A 16,604-nucleotide genomic window follows, 5' to 3' on the forward strand; every position below is an offset into this window, starting at 1 on the left:
GATTAGTTTGGTTGGCTATTTGATTGCTAATTTAATTAGCATTGCGAGCAAGCCAGGTCACCAGGGGAAGCTCGTGTGGCCACGGAGAGGACGTCTGCTGCCTTGAAGTCAGCGCCAGGGCCCAGGGTTCAACCCGACACCACTCCCTCCACCTCAAGGCTGCCAGTTCTCACTGCAGCAGCACCCATGTCGTCCAAAACCTGAAGTCGTTCCTTCCATCCGTTTCACATCCCCTCAGAACATCCAGCACGACAGCACAGTGCTGTGCCAGCCCATCGGCTTACTCCGAGATCGGTCTAGCCCTTCCCTCCCACCTCAAAGCCCCTCATGTGTCTGCCCGGCCACCACACCCGGCAGCTCGTTCCACACACACCCACCGCTCTCTGTGGGGAAAAATACCTCTCACGTTCCCCTGGGAACTCCCAAAATCACCTTAAAGCTCTGCCCCCTTATTTTAGCCACTTCCACCCTGGGAAAAAGTCTCTGACTGTCCATTTGATCTGTGCCTCTTATCATCTTGCGCACCTCTATCAAGTCACCTCTCATCCTCCTTCATAGAGAAAAGGCCCGGCTCGCTCAGTTTATCCTCATTAAGACACGCTTGGTAAATCTCCTTTGCATCCTCTCTAAAGCTTCCACAACCTTCCTATAATGAGGCGACCAGAACTGAACGCGATATTCCAAGTGTGGTCTAACCAGGGCCTTACGGAGCTGCAACATTACCACGCGGCTTTTGAATTTGATCCCGCGACTAATGAAGGCCAGCACACCATCCGCCTTCTTAACAACCCCGTCAGCTTGCACGGCAACTTGGAGCGATTTATGGACATGGACCCCAAGGTCCCTCTGTTCCTCCGCAACGCTAGGTATCCTGTCATTAACCCTGTATTCGACCTTCCAGAGCCAGTCACTTCACACTTTTCCAAATTTAACTCCATCTGCCACCTCTCAGCCCAGCTCTGCACCCTGTCCCCTTGTAAGCTACGACACTCTCCTACCCCACCCACAGCCCCGTCAACCCCCGTGTCATCCGCACACTTACCATTCCACCCTTCCACTTCCTCGTCCAAGTCACCTATCTCTGGCTATCCATCCCATAGGATGATGGTGGCTCCTTTCAGTGAGTTACTGGGGTGGTACCCCACTCCTCAGAAAGGAACAGCGTGTGCGTGAGTGGATTTTCGGTGAGGAGGGGGGTTGCACAGGTCCAGACCCACCCTCTGGACATCCCCTCCCTGATCCAGCGGCACGGTGGGACAACGATTCCGGAGTCACCAAAATACAGGCTTTTTCCCCCCGGGGTTGAAATGTCTAGCATGAGGGGGTATTATTTTAAAGGTGCTTGGAAGTAGGCACGGGGGGGGGGGGATTTCACGGGTAAGTTTTTCCCACACAGAGAGTGGTGGGTGCGTGGAATGCACTGCCAGCAAAGGTGGTAGAGGCAGATACAACTGAGTCTTTTAAGAGACTCTTACATGGAGCATAGAAAAATAGAGGGCTATGCGGTAGAAAAATTCTAGGCAGTTTCTAGAGTAGGTTACATGGTCGGCACAACATTGCGGGCCGAAGGGCCTGTAGCGTGCTGTAGATTTCGACGTTTCTGTGTTCTAAATGTGTAAGCTTGCTCTGCGACGGACAGGAAGGCTCTACAACAGGGAGTCAAAACTGACCAACACATCACCCGCACCAGACGACCCACAATCAAGGACACGGATATAGGAAGCTGCCGGAAAAGGGGGCCGGTAACATCCTGAAGGATCTCACCCACCCTGTCCACTCCCGTCAGGGGGGGAGGCTACGTAGCATCCACACCAGGACCACCAGACTCAGAAACAGTGACCGTCCCCGAGCACTGAGGCTGATCAACACCTCCACCCACTGACCCATCTCACCACACCCCCAATCACCACTACTTTATCACTTCCTGTCAGCGTCACCTCATGTACAGACACTCCTGTGCCCAGCATCACTTTACGGATCAGCTGTCTTACGTATTTATATTTATCATATTTTATTATTATGTTCTTTATTGTGTTTCTTTTTGGTGCTGTATCTAACCCGGAGTAACAATTATTTCGTTCCCTTTCACACCTGTGTGCTGGAAATGACATTAAACACTCTTCAATCGTAAAGAAAATGCATCATGTTTCAGTTCCATCACGGCCACCAGCCTCTGCTGTATCCAGGACATCTTCAAAGAGCCATGCCTCAGGAGGGCAGCACACATCAGTACCGACCCCCATCACCCAGGGCGTGCCCTCTTCTCATTGGTACCCTCAGGGAGGAGGTACAGGAGCCTGAAGACACACACTCAACGATTCAGGAACAGCTTCTTCCCCTCTGCCATCAGGGAGGAGGTACAGGAGCCTGAAGACACACACTCAGCAATTCAGGAACAGCTTCTTCCCCTCTGCCATCCAATTTCTGAACGGACATTGAACCCATGAACACTACCTCACTACTCTTTTATTTCTATTTTTCTACTACTTTTTACTATTTAATATATATATATTTCTACTGATAGATAGAGTGGATGTGGAGAGGATGTTTTCTATAGTGGGGGAGTCTAGGACCAGAGGACACAGATAGAGTGGATGTGGACAGGATGTTTCTTGTAGTGGGGGAGTCTAGGACCAGAGGGCACAGATAGAGTGGATGTGGACAGGATGTTTCCTATAGTGGGGGAGTCTAGGACCAGAGGGCACAGATAGAGTGGATGTGGAGAGGATGTTTCCTATAGTGGGGGAGTCTAGGACCAGAGGACACAGATAGAGTGGATGTGGACAGGATGTTTCCTATAGTGGGGGAGTCTAGGACCAGAGGGCACAGATAGAGTGGATGTGGAGAGGATGTTTCCTATAATGGGGGAGTCTAGGACCAGAGGACACAGATAGAGTGGATGTGGACAGGATGTTTCCTGTAGTGGGGGAGTCTAGGACCAGAGGACACAGATAGAGTGGATGTGGAGAGGATGTTTCCTATAGTGGGGGAGTCTAGGACCAGAGGACACAGATAGAGTGGATGTGGAGAGGATGTTTCCTATAGTGGGGGAGTCTCGGACCAGAGGGCACAGCCTCAGAATAGAAGGACATTCCTTTAGAACAGAGATGAGGAGGAATTTCTTTAGCTGGAGGGTGATGAATCTGTGGAATTTATTGCCACAAATAGCTGTGGAGGCCAAGTCACCGGGTATATTTAAAGCTGAGGTTGATAGGTGGTTGATTAGTCAGGGTGTCAAAGGTTACAGGGAGAAGGCAGGAGAATGGGGTCGAGAGGGACAATAAATCAGCCGCAATGGAATGGCGGAGCAGACTTGATGGGCTGAATGGCCTAATTCTGTTCCTATGACTTAAGTCGCTTATGTAAACTTCCGAGTATATTCGATTCTGTTCCATTTCAGTTCAGTTAGTGACAGCCCATGGACAAGGTTAACTGCTTGTCTAGACAGAAAAACATTTGAAAACAATGGATATCAGAATCAGGTTTGATATCACCAACATATGTCATGAAATTTGTTAACTTTATAGCAGCAGAACAATGAAATACAGTACATGATAAATAAATATAGAGAAAATAACTTGAGTTACTTTGAGTATATATGAGTATGTCTATCAAACAGTTAAGCTCCCGGCCTTCACGTGTGGTTTAGCTACTAAGCCCAGTGGAACAGTGTCTACTGACAGGAGAAGGGGCAAAGGCAGTTACTGGCGCCTTAGAACCAGTCACTTTGGGCAGATGGGGCTCGTCAGTTGTGGTTGGCAGCTCATCTGGAAGGAAAACTCTGATCTCAAACTTCCAGCTGCCTTGCGGCTGCACCCACTCATGGGGAAGGTTTCGGGAGTAAATCCTGAGGGAAAAATCCAGAGTTGGAGTCCCAAAGGCCATCCAGCGTTGAGTTCAACACAGACGGGCAACTCCTGGTGCCAAACTGTACCAGTCTCTGCCGTTCCTTTGGGTCCATCAGCTGCGTGGAGAGGGGGAGCCTGCCACACGGGCAACAGCTCGCTCTCCATATCGTACGGCCCAGGCTCGTGTATCTAGACAGCTAGGATGCAATATCCACGGTCAACTCTGACCCGCGGAGGCCCTCACATCAAACAGTTAAGTAGTGCAAAAACAGAAATAAAAATTAGGTAGTGTTCATGGGTTCAACGTCCATTCAGAAATCGGATGGCAGAGGGGAAAGAAGCTGTCCCTGATTTCTCAACTGTGTGCCTTCAGGCTCCTGTACCTCCTTCCTGATGGTAGCAATGAGAAGGGGGCATGTCCTGGGTGGTGAGGGGGTCCTCAACGATGGATGCTGCCTTCCCAAGGCACTGCTCCTCGAAGATGTCCCAGATACTACAGCTATGTATTCCACCCTAACATTGCTCCCCGGCACCCCACCGTTCGGTCACACAGCAAGCAGTGCGATTTGGAACAGGGACGGATTACGTGTGTGAGCAAAGCTGACGGGAGACAGATTCAACATGGGGGACAACAGAGCAGAGCCGTTTCGGAGTCATGAAAGATCAAAGTACTCTCAGTTCAGTCAAAGGTCTGAAATCGAGGAGGAGTCCCGCAGGTTCAGAGTCCCAGCTACAGGAATCACCAAACCGGTGACGTGCACAAAAATACACTGACCTACAAACAGTGGGCCACTTCATCGGGGGGCACAAACATCGAATCAGCCAATCATGTGGCAGCAACCCAATGCGTAAAAGCATGCAGACACGGTCAAGAGGTTCAGCTGTTGTTCAGAGGTAAACATCAGAATGGGGGATGAACTGTGATCTGAGTGATTTTGACCCATGGAATGATTGTTGGTGCCAGATGGGGAGGTTCGAGTATCTCAGAAACTGCTGGTCTCCTGGGATTTTCACACACAGCTGTCTCTAGAGTTTACAGAGAATGGTGAGAAAAACAAAAAACACATCCAGTGAGTGGCAGTTCTGTGGGTGGAAACGCCTTGTCAATGAGAGAGGTCAGAGGAGAATGGCCAGATTGGTTCAAGCTGACAGGAAGGTGACAGTAACTCAAATAACCACACGTTACGACAGTGGTTTGCAGAAGAGTGTCTCTGAACAGCACAGCACGTCGAACCTTGAAGTGGATGGGCTACATCTCGGCTTCCACTGCTGTGGCCGGAGGCCGTGAGGGAAAGGGAGCAGCCAGGACTGTTTAACCCGGAGCAAAGGAGACAGAGAGGTCGTGTTTGCTCGTTAGGTACTGTGTCACATGACACCATCATCATGTGCTGCATCGTATGACATCCTCACGAGGTGCCACGCCAATAGGCGTGGGCGATCACGGGCTTCCCACCACCATGATTGCTCTTGGCGAATTTTTCAACAGAAGTGCTTTACGATCGCCTTCTTCTGGGCAGTGTCTCTGCAAGGCGGGTGACTTCCCCCCCCACCCCAACCCCCAGTATCAATACCCTTCAGAGATGGTCTGCCTGGTGTCAGTGGTCGCACCACCAGGACTTGTGATTTGCAGTGGCTGCTCATACGACCGTCCTCGCCCGTGCTTCATGTGACCCCGATCGGGGGGCTAAGCAGGTGCTACACCTTGCCCAAGGGTGACCCGCAGGCAAGCAAGGGGAGGGCGCACCCCACACCTCCTTTGGTAGAGACATATCTTCACCCTGCCACCCAACAGAGGGCATAGATAAGGTGTCACAGGAGAGTTTAAAACTGAACGGGGAAGGATTTAAAGGGAACGCAAGGGGCACGTTTTCCCACGCAGAGGGTGATAATCATATGGAATGAGCTGCCAGGGCTGGGTGGTACCGCAGACAGTGGTCCACACAACGTTGTCACTAAGATCGGGGTTCAAAGTAAATTTATCATCAAAGTACATCTACGTCCCCAAATACAACCCTGAGATTCATTTTCTTTACGGCATACTGAACAATTCCACAATCAAATAATTACCATCACAGAGTCGATGGAAGACCGTGCCAACTCGGACGTTCAACCAAAGTGCCAAAGACAACAAACTGTGCCAATACAAAAGGAGGAAACAACAATAAACAACAAAACAATAAACAGTAAATATCGAGTACATGAGATGAAGAGTCCTTTGAAAGTGAGTCCATAGATTGTTGGAACAGTTCAGTGATAAAGGTGAGTGAAGGGGAATGAAGGTATCTCCTCTGGTTCAAGAGCCTGATGGTTGAGGGGTAATAACTGTCCCTGAGCCTGGTGGTGTGAGTCCTGAGGCTCCTGTACCTCCTTCCTGATGGTTGAGGGGTAATAACTGTTCCTGAACCTGGTGGTGTGGGTCCTGAGGCTCCTATACCTCCTTCCTGATGGTTGAGGGGTAATAACTGTTCCTGAACCTGGGGGTGTGGGTCCTGAGGCTCCTGTACCTCCTTCCTGATGGTTGAGGGGTAATAACTGCTCCTGAACCTGATGGTGTGGGTCCTGAGGCTCCTGTACCTCCTTCCTGATGGTCGAGGGGTAATAACTGTTCCTGAATCTGAAAAGCTTGATAACTATTACTAACTGTTCCCGGTGGCGAGCCCTGAGGCTCCTGTACCTCCTTTCTGATGGCACAGTGGGAAGAGAGCAGGGTTTCAATTCTCGTCTGTGGGAAGTTTGCACGATCTCCCCGTGACCGGGTGCTCCAGCTTCCGCCCTCATTTCAGAGACGCGGGAGTGAGTTAAGTTGTGGGCCTGCTATCTTGGCACCAGAAGCGCGGCAACGCCTGCAGACAGCCCGGCTGAAATCTCACCGACTTGATTTGAAGCAAACTACACATTTCACGATTATATAAAGTTAGACTGCGGACAGAGTACGTCCAGTCCTGGGCATTGTCACAGGAAAGGCTTACAAGCATTGACGATTGGCGCCAAGGACATACTCATGAAAATGATACCAAGACTCAAGAGATTAAATCGGGAAGACCTGCTGTACTGACCTGCGCTGATACCAGAGGGCACAGCCTCGGAGTACAACGGCGTCCCTTTGGAACAGAGATGAAGAGGGATGTCTTTAGCCAGAGGGCGGTGAGCCGTTGTCACAGATAGCCGTGGAGGCCAAGTCGGTGGGTATAGTTAAAGCTGAGGTTGAATGGTCCTTGATTCGTCAGGGTGTCAAATGTTACGGGGAGAAGGCAGGAGAACGGGGTTGAGCGGGATAGTAAGTCAGCCATGATGGAATGGCGGAGCAGACTCGATGGGCCGAGTGGCCTACTTCTGCTCCTATGTCTTATGGTCTATGCTGAACAAGACAGAGAAGTTATATAATTGATTTTAAAAACTGTTAGGAGCAGGTAAGGTGAAACTTATTTCCTTCAAAAGAGGAATGCCAACAAGGAGACAACCTTAAAATTACAGCAAGGCTATTCAGGAGCGATTTCAAGAAGTATTCCTTCACAAACGTTGATTCTCTGCAACGAAGACTGAAACGTCCAGGTGCATGCCGAGCAGACCAGGTTGACGGTCACTGTCCACGGAGGCCACGGGCCGGCGGTCGCTCTCCACGCAAAGACTGAGTTCGAGCAGTCGCTCTCCGCCATGCCGACGGGAGGATGTTTTCCAAATTCTGAGATTTTTGTGATCATTGGTGTGGACTGTAGTTTATATTGCTCTCCTTCAGTTTCCTGTTTTCTTTCTTGTTGCCAATGGCTGGTTGGGGGGGGGGGGCGGCGGGGATTTGAGGATTTGGAGTTTGGGGGTCTGATGTCCTTGATGCCTTGTTTGTCCAGGTGGATGATATGTAAGTTTTTCTGTGAGGGAGGGGAGTTTGGGGGTCTCATGTCTTATTTATCCTGGTGGGTGATATGGTAGTTTTTGTGTGAGGGAGGGGTTAGCATTTGGGGTCTGTTGCCCTTGATAGTCTTTTTCTGTGCGCGGGGGGGGGAGGCGGATCTGTTCAAGGGAGGGGGGGTTGAGGGGTCTTGATGTTCCGTTTGCCGTTTTTTTCTCCTTGTGGGCGATATGTTAGTTTTTTTTGTGAGGGAGAGGGTTGGGGGGGGGGGTCTGACGTTCCAGCTGCCATTTTCAGGGTGGGCGATCTGTTACTTTTTGTGCGAGGGAGGGGTTGGTGAGTCTGGGGTTTGGGAGTTTTTCTTTTAATTTTTTGTACAGTTGGGGGAGGGGTGCAAGGGGGTTGATGTCTTTTCTTTCAACGATGTCCAAGTTTTTTTCCATACTTCATGACTATCTGGAGAAGGCGAATCCGAGAGTTGTATTCTGCATACGCACTTTGTTAACAAAATGAGCCTTCCGAGTTCTCTTTGTTGGTAAGGAATTGGAAGCTCCATGGCTGGTGTTGGTTGGTTTTTGTTGGATTTGCTCTTTATTGGCGCTGCAAGTCCAACACCACCAGGACTACACGTAATCTCTAAAGCTTCTTTCCTGTAGCTACCCAGTTTCTCAACAAAACTCGCTCAGGTGTCATACCCTAACCGTCCCTGCTCAACATCCGCTCAATGGTCTTTCCTGTTCTCCGTGTTCATAATGACTGGCATTTATAGCGAGAGGATTCGAGTACAGGAGCAGGGAGGTACTACTGCAGTTGTACAAGGCCTTGGTGAGACCACACCTGGAGTATTGTGTGCAGTTTTGGTCCCCTAATCTGAGGAAAGACATCCTTGCCATAGAGGGAGTACAAAGAAGGTTCACCAGATTGATTCCTGGGATGGCAGGACTTTCATATGAAGAAAGACTGGATGAACTGGGCTTGTACTCGTTGGAATTTAGAAGATTGAGGGGGGATCTGATTGAAACGTATAAAATCCTAAAGGGATTGGACAGGCTAGATGCAGGAAGATTGTTCCCGATGTTGGGGAAGTCCAGAACGAGGGGCCACTGTTTGAGGATAGAGGGGAAGCCTTTTAGGACCGAGATTAGGAAAAACTTCTTCACACAGAGAGTGGTGAACCTGTGGAATTCTCTGCCACAGGAAACAGTTGAGGTCAGTTCAATGACTATATTTAAGAGGGAGTTAGATATGGCCCTTGTGGCTATGGGGATCAGGGGGTATGGAGGGAAGGCTGGGGCGGGGTTCTGAGTTGGATGATCAGCCATGATCATAATAAATGGCGGTGCAGGCTCGAAGGGCTGAATGACCGACTCCTGCACCTATTTTCTATGTTTCTATGACTGCGTATGTTCACGTGTCGGGTGACGGGGTGGGGATACAATCCTACTGAAGGAGGTGTGGGGCGCTCCTTCTCCCCACCAGCCTGCAGGTCACCCTTGGGCAAGGTGTGGTACCTGCTTAGCCCCCCTGATCAGGGTCAGGTGAAGCCATGGGACGGTCGTACGAGCAGCCGGTGCAGAGCACAAGTCTTGGTGATGCGACCACCAGCGCCAGGCAGACAATCTCTGAAGAATATTGATAATGGCCGGGTGGGGTGGGGTGGGGGGAGAGGTCACCCATCTTGTAAAAGACACTGCCCAGAAGGCGATGGCAAACCACTTCTGTAGAAAAGAGCAATCATAGTCATAGAAAGACCGATATCGCCCACGTCATACGACACATAACGAACAGGTTTAAGTTTGATTATTGACGTTAGTGCGCGTGACCATTCTGTGAAACGCTGATTGCGGGTGGCTGTTCGCACTATTGTCCTGTAGATTGTCGGTTGTTACTGTGTTGTCTGTTACCGTATTGCCCTGTGTTTTTATGCCTGGCCCTGAACCGCAATCGGCTCTGGTTCATTTCACCTACTGGCGATGAAGTGCCTCTGGTTTCTATTTCTGACATTCCACGAGTTTTGTTGAGACAACGGGACTCAAGCTATCAAGAAGATATTTCACACAAACATAGAAAACCTACAGCACAATACAGGCCCTTCGGCCCACAAAGCTGTGCTGAACATGTCCTTACCTTAGAACTACCTAAGCTTTACCCCTACCCTCTATTTTCCTAAGCTCCATGTATTCATCCAGGAGTCTCTTGAAAGACCCTATCGTTTCTACCTCCACCACCGCCACCCCATTCCACACACTCACCACTCTCTGCGTAAAAAACTTACCCGATATCTCCTCTGTACCTACTCCCAAGCACCTTAAAACTGTGCCCTCTCGTGCTAGCCTCTTCAGCCCTGGGGAAAATCCTCTATCTACACGATCAATGCCTCTCATCATCTCGTACACCTCTATCAGGTCACCTCTCATCCTCCGTCGCTCCAAGGAGAAAAGGCCGAGTTCACTCAACCTATTCTCATAAGACATGCTCCCCAACCCAGGCAACATCCCTGTAAATCTCCTCTGCACCCTTTCACGTTGGAGGACACTTTTCAGCTTGGACCCCATCCCATCACAGCGAGTCACTTGGGCAGAACCCGATCGCAGCTCCTCTACGTTGGAGAGCAGGTAAAATACCAAAAATCATCCTGAGTACAAACAAGAGTAAATCTGTAGATGCTGGAAATCCAAAGCAGCACTCAAAATGCTGGAGGAACTCAGCAGGCCAGGCAGCATCAATGGGAAATTCCAAGCTTTAATGGGCCGAAACAGCGACTGTTTTACTCTTTTCCATAGATGCTGCCCGACTTTGTGTGTGTTGCATCAACCTGAGTATTCGTTGGATAAGACGGTCCACATAAAATTCTTCAACAGGCAATTTGGGTATCAGAATCGGATTTAATATCACCAGCGTGCATCGTGAAGTTTGTAGTGGTAACATGCAACACAGAGAAAAAGAGAAATAGCTGAATTACTGTAAAGACCTATATATAAAGAAAATAGTTACATAGTGCAAAAAAGGCGTGAGGTATTGTCCATGGGTTCAATGTCCATTCAGAAATCGGATGGCGGAGGGGAAGGAGCTGTTCCTGACTCACCGAGTGTGTGTCTTCAGGCTCCTGTACCTCCTCCCTGATGGCGGAGGGGAAGGAGCTGTTCCTGACTCACTGAGTGTGTGTCTTCAGGCTCCTGTACCTCCTCCCTGATGGCAGAGGGGAAAAGGCTGTTCCTGAATCGTTGTGAGTGTGTCTTCTGGATCCTGTACCTCCTCCCTGATGGCAGAGGGGAAAAAGCCGTTCCTGAATCGTTGAGAGTGTGCCTTCAGGATCCTGTACCTCCTCCCTGATGGCAGAGTGGAAGAAGCTGTTCCTGAATCGTTGAGTGTGTGCCTTCAGGCTCCTGTACCTCCTCCCTGATGGCAGAGGGGAAGGAGCTGTTCCTGAATCGTTGAGTGTGTGTCTTCAGGCTCCTGTACCTCCTCCCTGACGGCAGAGGGGAAGAAGCTGTTCCTGAATCGCTGAGTGTGTGTCTTCAGGCTCCTGTACCTCCTCTCTGATGGCAGAGGGGAAGGAGATGTTCCTGAATCGTTGAGTGTGTGTCTTCAGGCTCCCGTACCTCCTCCCTGATGGCAGAGGGGAAGAAGCTGTTCTTGAATCGTTGAGAGTGTGTCTTCAGGATCCTGTACCTCCTCCTCGATGGCAGCAATGAGAAGAGGGCATGACCTGGGTGGTGGGGGGTCTTTCATGATGGACGCCGCCTTTCTGAGGCACTGCTCCTTGAAGATGTCCGGGGCCGCTCTGACCTGGAACGGTAGCACCTGCAAGGGTTCCTGCTCAGGATACGAGCGAAGGCCAATGGCAGATCCGGCAGGTTCAGTAACTGAACTTATGACGGAGAAGGCGGATGAGCTAGGACCTCAAATGTCAACAGCTACAGTACAGGCAGATGAACATTTGGGAAGAGAAACGGCGATTTCTTTAGATCGCCCAACGGTAGGCAACAGCAAACCACTGTTGCTAGATACTAGGTTTCCTAGAATCTATTTGCTAAGAAAACCATGGTCAAACTCACAAAATGTATCACACAACAACAGCGTCAAGAGGATCTTCAAGACAATTCTGAAGATGCTTCGCTCGGTAGGGTTGATTCTGGGCAGCATGGGATCCCCAACTGTCATCAAGCTACTGCTCATAAAATTCAAGTAACACAAAAAATAATAATTGCCACTTGGAATGTAAGAACCCTACATCAAGCAGGCAGGTTGGACAATGTGATAAATGAAATGGAAAGACTAAAGATTAACATCATGGGAATTAGCGAAGTTCGTTGGATAGGTGCTGGAACATGTCAGATTAGAAATAAAACTCTAGTTTATTCTTGTGGAACATCCCATACTAATGGAGTAGGAATTCTTATTGATGAAAACATGGCAAAAAGTGTTTTAGGACATTGGGCAATATCAGAACGAATGCTCCTTGTTAGATTCAGAGGACAACCATTTGATTTCGCAGTTATACAGGTATATGCACCAACAACATATGGAACAAATGAGGATATAGATAAATTCTATGAAGAGCTTGAACAAGCAAAGAATGGACGCAAATCTCAAGATATTGTTATTGTCATGGGAGATCTAAATGCTAAAGTAGGACAAGGTGCTGGTGGAAATACCAAACGAAAATTTTGACAAGGGGAAATGAAAGAGGTGAGAAATGGGTAGAACAGTGCAAGATGAATAATCAGGTCATTATGAATACCTACTTTAAGAACCATCCAAGACGCTTGTGGACCTGGAAAAGTCCAGGTGATAACACTGGAAATCAAATTGACTTTATTACTATAAACTAAAGATTTAGAAACTCAGTGACTCAATAATGCAAAACACATCCAGGTGCAGACTGTAATAGTGACCATAACCCAGTAGTATGTCATGTAAAAGTAAAACTTAAAAAACTAAAGAAGCAAAAACCTGAACCTTGAGTACTCACAATTAATTAAAGAAGAAATCTTAAGACAAAAATTTACAAGTGAAGTGAGGAATAGATTTCAAAGTCTAGAAATAGAATCTGTTGAAGATGATAGCAATCATATAGAAATGAAATTTAACTCTCTAAAGGATGCCTTGGTAGAATCAGCAAAGTCAGTGATGCCTAAAAAAGAAAAAAGCACAAAGAATAAATGGATGACAGATGAAATCAAAAATCTAATGGAAGAAAGGAGAATGAAGAAAGCAAATCCTATAGAATATAAGTCCTTAGATAAAGAAGTTAAAAGCTTATGTCAAAAAGCCAAAGAAGAATGGTTAAACCAGGAATGTGAGCAAATAGAAAGAATCTCTATTACTGATCCAAAAAGGCTACATCAACAAATCAAGAATATCACTGGTAAAAAGCTCCTCTGTTCTTTAGGTGGATGTTTGAAAGCAAAGGACGGTACCATTATCATGGAAAAAGATGAGATTATGAACAGATGGACTGAGTATATTCAGGAATTGTTTGAAGACGATCGAGGTGAAAAACCAGAAATTAAGAAAAACATTGAAGGTCCAAGTATTTTAAAATCTGAAGTTCGAAATGCAGTAAATAAGATGAAGAAAGGAAAGGCAGCAGGTCCTGATGGATTAGTAATAGAACAAATTATTGCTCTTGAAGATTATGGAATTGAAAAACTTACTGATTTACTCAATGACATTTATGAGACCGGAATAATACCAGAAGAGATGAAAAAAAATCAGTATTTATCACCCTTCCTAAGAAAGCTGGAGCGATAGAATGTGAATTACATAAGACCATAAGTTTAATGAGTCATATCACCAAGATACTTCTAAGAATTTTGCTGACAAGAGCTAAAAGTAAGATACAAGCTGAAATAGGTAAAGAACAATGTGGTTCTGTGAAAGACAAAGGTACAAGAAACGCGATATTGATGTTAAGGATACTATCAGAACGAGCTATTCAAGTGCAAAAAGATTTGTTTGTTTGTTTTATCGACTACACAAAAGCATTTGATAAAGTGAAGCACAATAATGTATTTGAAATATTACACAAATCTCTAGATCTAGATTCGAAAGACCTCCGCCTAATCAGAAATCTGTACTGGGAACAAACTGTCACTGTAAGAATAGATGGAGAAGTAAGTCAGTTTACGAAAATCAAGAGAGGCGTTAGACAAGGGTGTGTTTTCTCCCCTGATTTATTTAATGTGTACAGTGAAACAATATTACAAAAAATAAGAGACATCTTGGGAATCAAAGTTGGCGGTGAAAACATCAATAATTTCAGATATGCGGATGACGTTGTGTTAATTGCAAGTACGGAGGAAGAACTACAAAACTTAATTGATATAATTGTTGAAGAGAGTGCAAAAATGGGTATATCAATTGCAAAAAGGCAGAATGTATGGTGATATCCAAAAAGAACGAGAATCCTAACTGCAGGCTGAGAATAAACGGGGAAGACATAAAACAAGTACAGAACTTTTGCTAGCTGGGTGACATCAGATGGCAGGTGCGACATGGACATCAAAAGAAGAATAGGGATGGCAAAAGACACCTTTACGAGGATGAAGAGTATACTGACCAATACAAAACTAGGCATGACAACCTGCCTCAGAGTACTGAAATATCACGTTTATCCAGTTATGTTATATGACTCAGAACGTTGGACAGTATCTAGTAACATGAGGAAACGAATTGAAGGAGCAGAGATGTGGTTTTTGAGGAGGATGTAAAGAATATCAGGGACGAAATGAATATCTAATGAGGATGTCATGAACAGAGCAAGGCACAAAAAGAGAAATAATGTATGAGATCATGAAAAGGCAACGTGACTTCATTGGACGTGTGATTGGGAAAGAGGAGTTAGAATGCACGGTAATTATGGGAAAGATTGAAGGGAAGAAAGCAAGAGGAAGACGAAGACAAATGATGATGGAGACAGCAGCCAGAGAACTGGAAATGAACACCAGTGCATTGATCCACTTGACCCGAAACAGGAGTGTGAGGGCCATGGCAGTCAAAGCTCAAACTGGGCACGGCACCCGATGGTATGATGATACAGCCCTTCTTGCCCCACAAAGCAGGTTTAACCCTAACCTGACCCCGGGACCATTTCCAGCGACCAGTTAACCTGCTAACCGGGACGTCTTTGGGTTGCGTTCCACAGGGAAGGACGTAAGGAGACCCCTCACAGAGGGGGCCGGGATTTGAGCCCCGAGATCCGGAACGCCCCAGGCTGCAATAACTCCGCGCTAACCACTAGGCAACAGCGGTGCCCTCTTTTGGGGAACGTGACAGTTTTTTTTGGGGGGGGGAGGGTCGCTCAGGCTAAAGGTTACAGCGGTGAAGACCATCTTGGACCCCTGTACGGCGCGGCAGTGGGTGGCAATTGAAATAGCTGCCCCCTGCCCCTGGCTCCAGCGCCTCCTGTGGGCAAGGGGCTGTACCGAGGTGGTACCAATGAGGTCCAGGAGGGTCCGTGCAGAGAGCGCTTCTATTCCAGTCCAATCTACAACCCTCAGGGGATCATGTCTGATCTCTGTCGAAGCCACCAACCCAATCCTACAGTGCAAATTGTTTTATAAATCTGTTCAAAGGATAGCAGGACCGAGTTCATGATGAATAGTGCTCGCTCCATTCCATAAGACGCAGGGTCAGAATTGGGGAATTCGGCCCGTCGCGTCAGTTCCCTCACTATCCCTCTCAACCCCATTCTCCTGCCTTCTCCCCGTAACCTTTGACGCCCTGACTAGTCATGAACCTGTCAACCTCCGCTTTAAATATGACTTGGCCTCCACAGCCGTCTGTGGCAATGAATTCCACAGATTCACCTCCCTCTGGCGAAAAGAAATTCCTCCTCATTCAAAGGGGATGCGACTTTGGGCATCGGGCCGGATGAAAAACGGGTTTACGAGTAGGGGAGGGGGAATCCTTAAAAAATAACTAACGCTTTACATTAGAAACGGGGGGAGGGGGGGAGACAGTCTTTACTCCGTAGGGCAAACACTTCCCATTAAAGAAGGGCGCTTGCGATCTCACCATCAAATCCACAATTGCGTTTCGCGTGATCGCGGACACGCTGCAACCTGCTCTATTTTCTGTCCCATTTCAGGTTCCTCCCCCCGCCCCAATTCTTGCCGGGGAATGAGGTTAAAAAGTCAACCCAGGTCCGTTTCTGGCATCGGCCAGAATACTAACTCAAGACCACACCGTCAGAATGCAAAGACGACGGGACCTCCACAGCGTGAGCCTACCGCGATCGAGAGGGGAACTGTAACGTGAAGTGTCCCCACCTCCGCCCACGCTGGGTGACCCCCGCATTTGCCCTTCTATCGCCGAAATCTAGCATTCGGTACTCATTTAATCTGGGCTTCCGGAGGAAGCTGGCTTTACAAAATATACTCTTCCAAAGATTGTTGCCTAATTTCCCAGCACGGCTCAAATCCATCGGAGTATCTATGAACGGGAGCCTTGACGCGCTCCAGCCCATCCACAAACATTAGACGCACCAACTCGACAGAACCGTTGCAATGAGGCGGCTCTTTTAAAGAAAGCAAACACCTCACCACGCCGCAAGTGCGTTACAACATCCTCAGATAAACAAGCATTCGAAAATATCATCCTTTTTTTTGTTTCGGATGTCACGTACGACCTTCGCCACCCGAAACCTTTCCATCCCATATCCTCGCAACGCCTAACCGCACACCCCAACCGGGGCAGAAGGTGTCTGCAGTTCGGAGCCCACCACTCCCCCCGCCCCACAGATTATTAAAGGACGATTCGAGGGGGCTCTCCATCGACACCCCCGAACCGGCCGCGATTTGTCGCCGAGGCCTCGAGCAACCTCAAGCAGCTTCACGTCCCGGGACCTTAAGGCGGAACTTCTAACCAAGTTCGACAAAAGAAACCCCGAGACAAGGCAAATA

General features: G+C 48.1%; 1 protein-coding gene across 3 annotated transcripts in view; it reads right to left on the bottom strand.

Annotated features, from left to right (window-relative positions):
• LOC134340119 (zinc finger protein Aiolos-like) overlaps window positions 1–16,604 on the bottom strand; it is a 289,201-nt gene that overhangs the window by 272,313 nt on the left and 284 nt on the right. The gene's annotated exons all lie outside the window — the stretch shown is intronic.

This window comes from Mobula hypostoma, chromosome X1 (assembly GCF_963921235.1).
Source record: "Mobula hypostoma chromosome X1, sMobHyp1.1, whole genome shotgun sequence".
Taxonomy (NCBI): Eukaryota; Metazoa; Chordata; class Chondrichthyes; order Myliobatiformes; family Myliobatidae; genus Mobula; species Mobula hypostoma.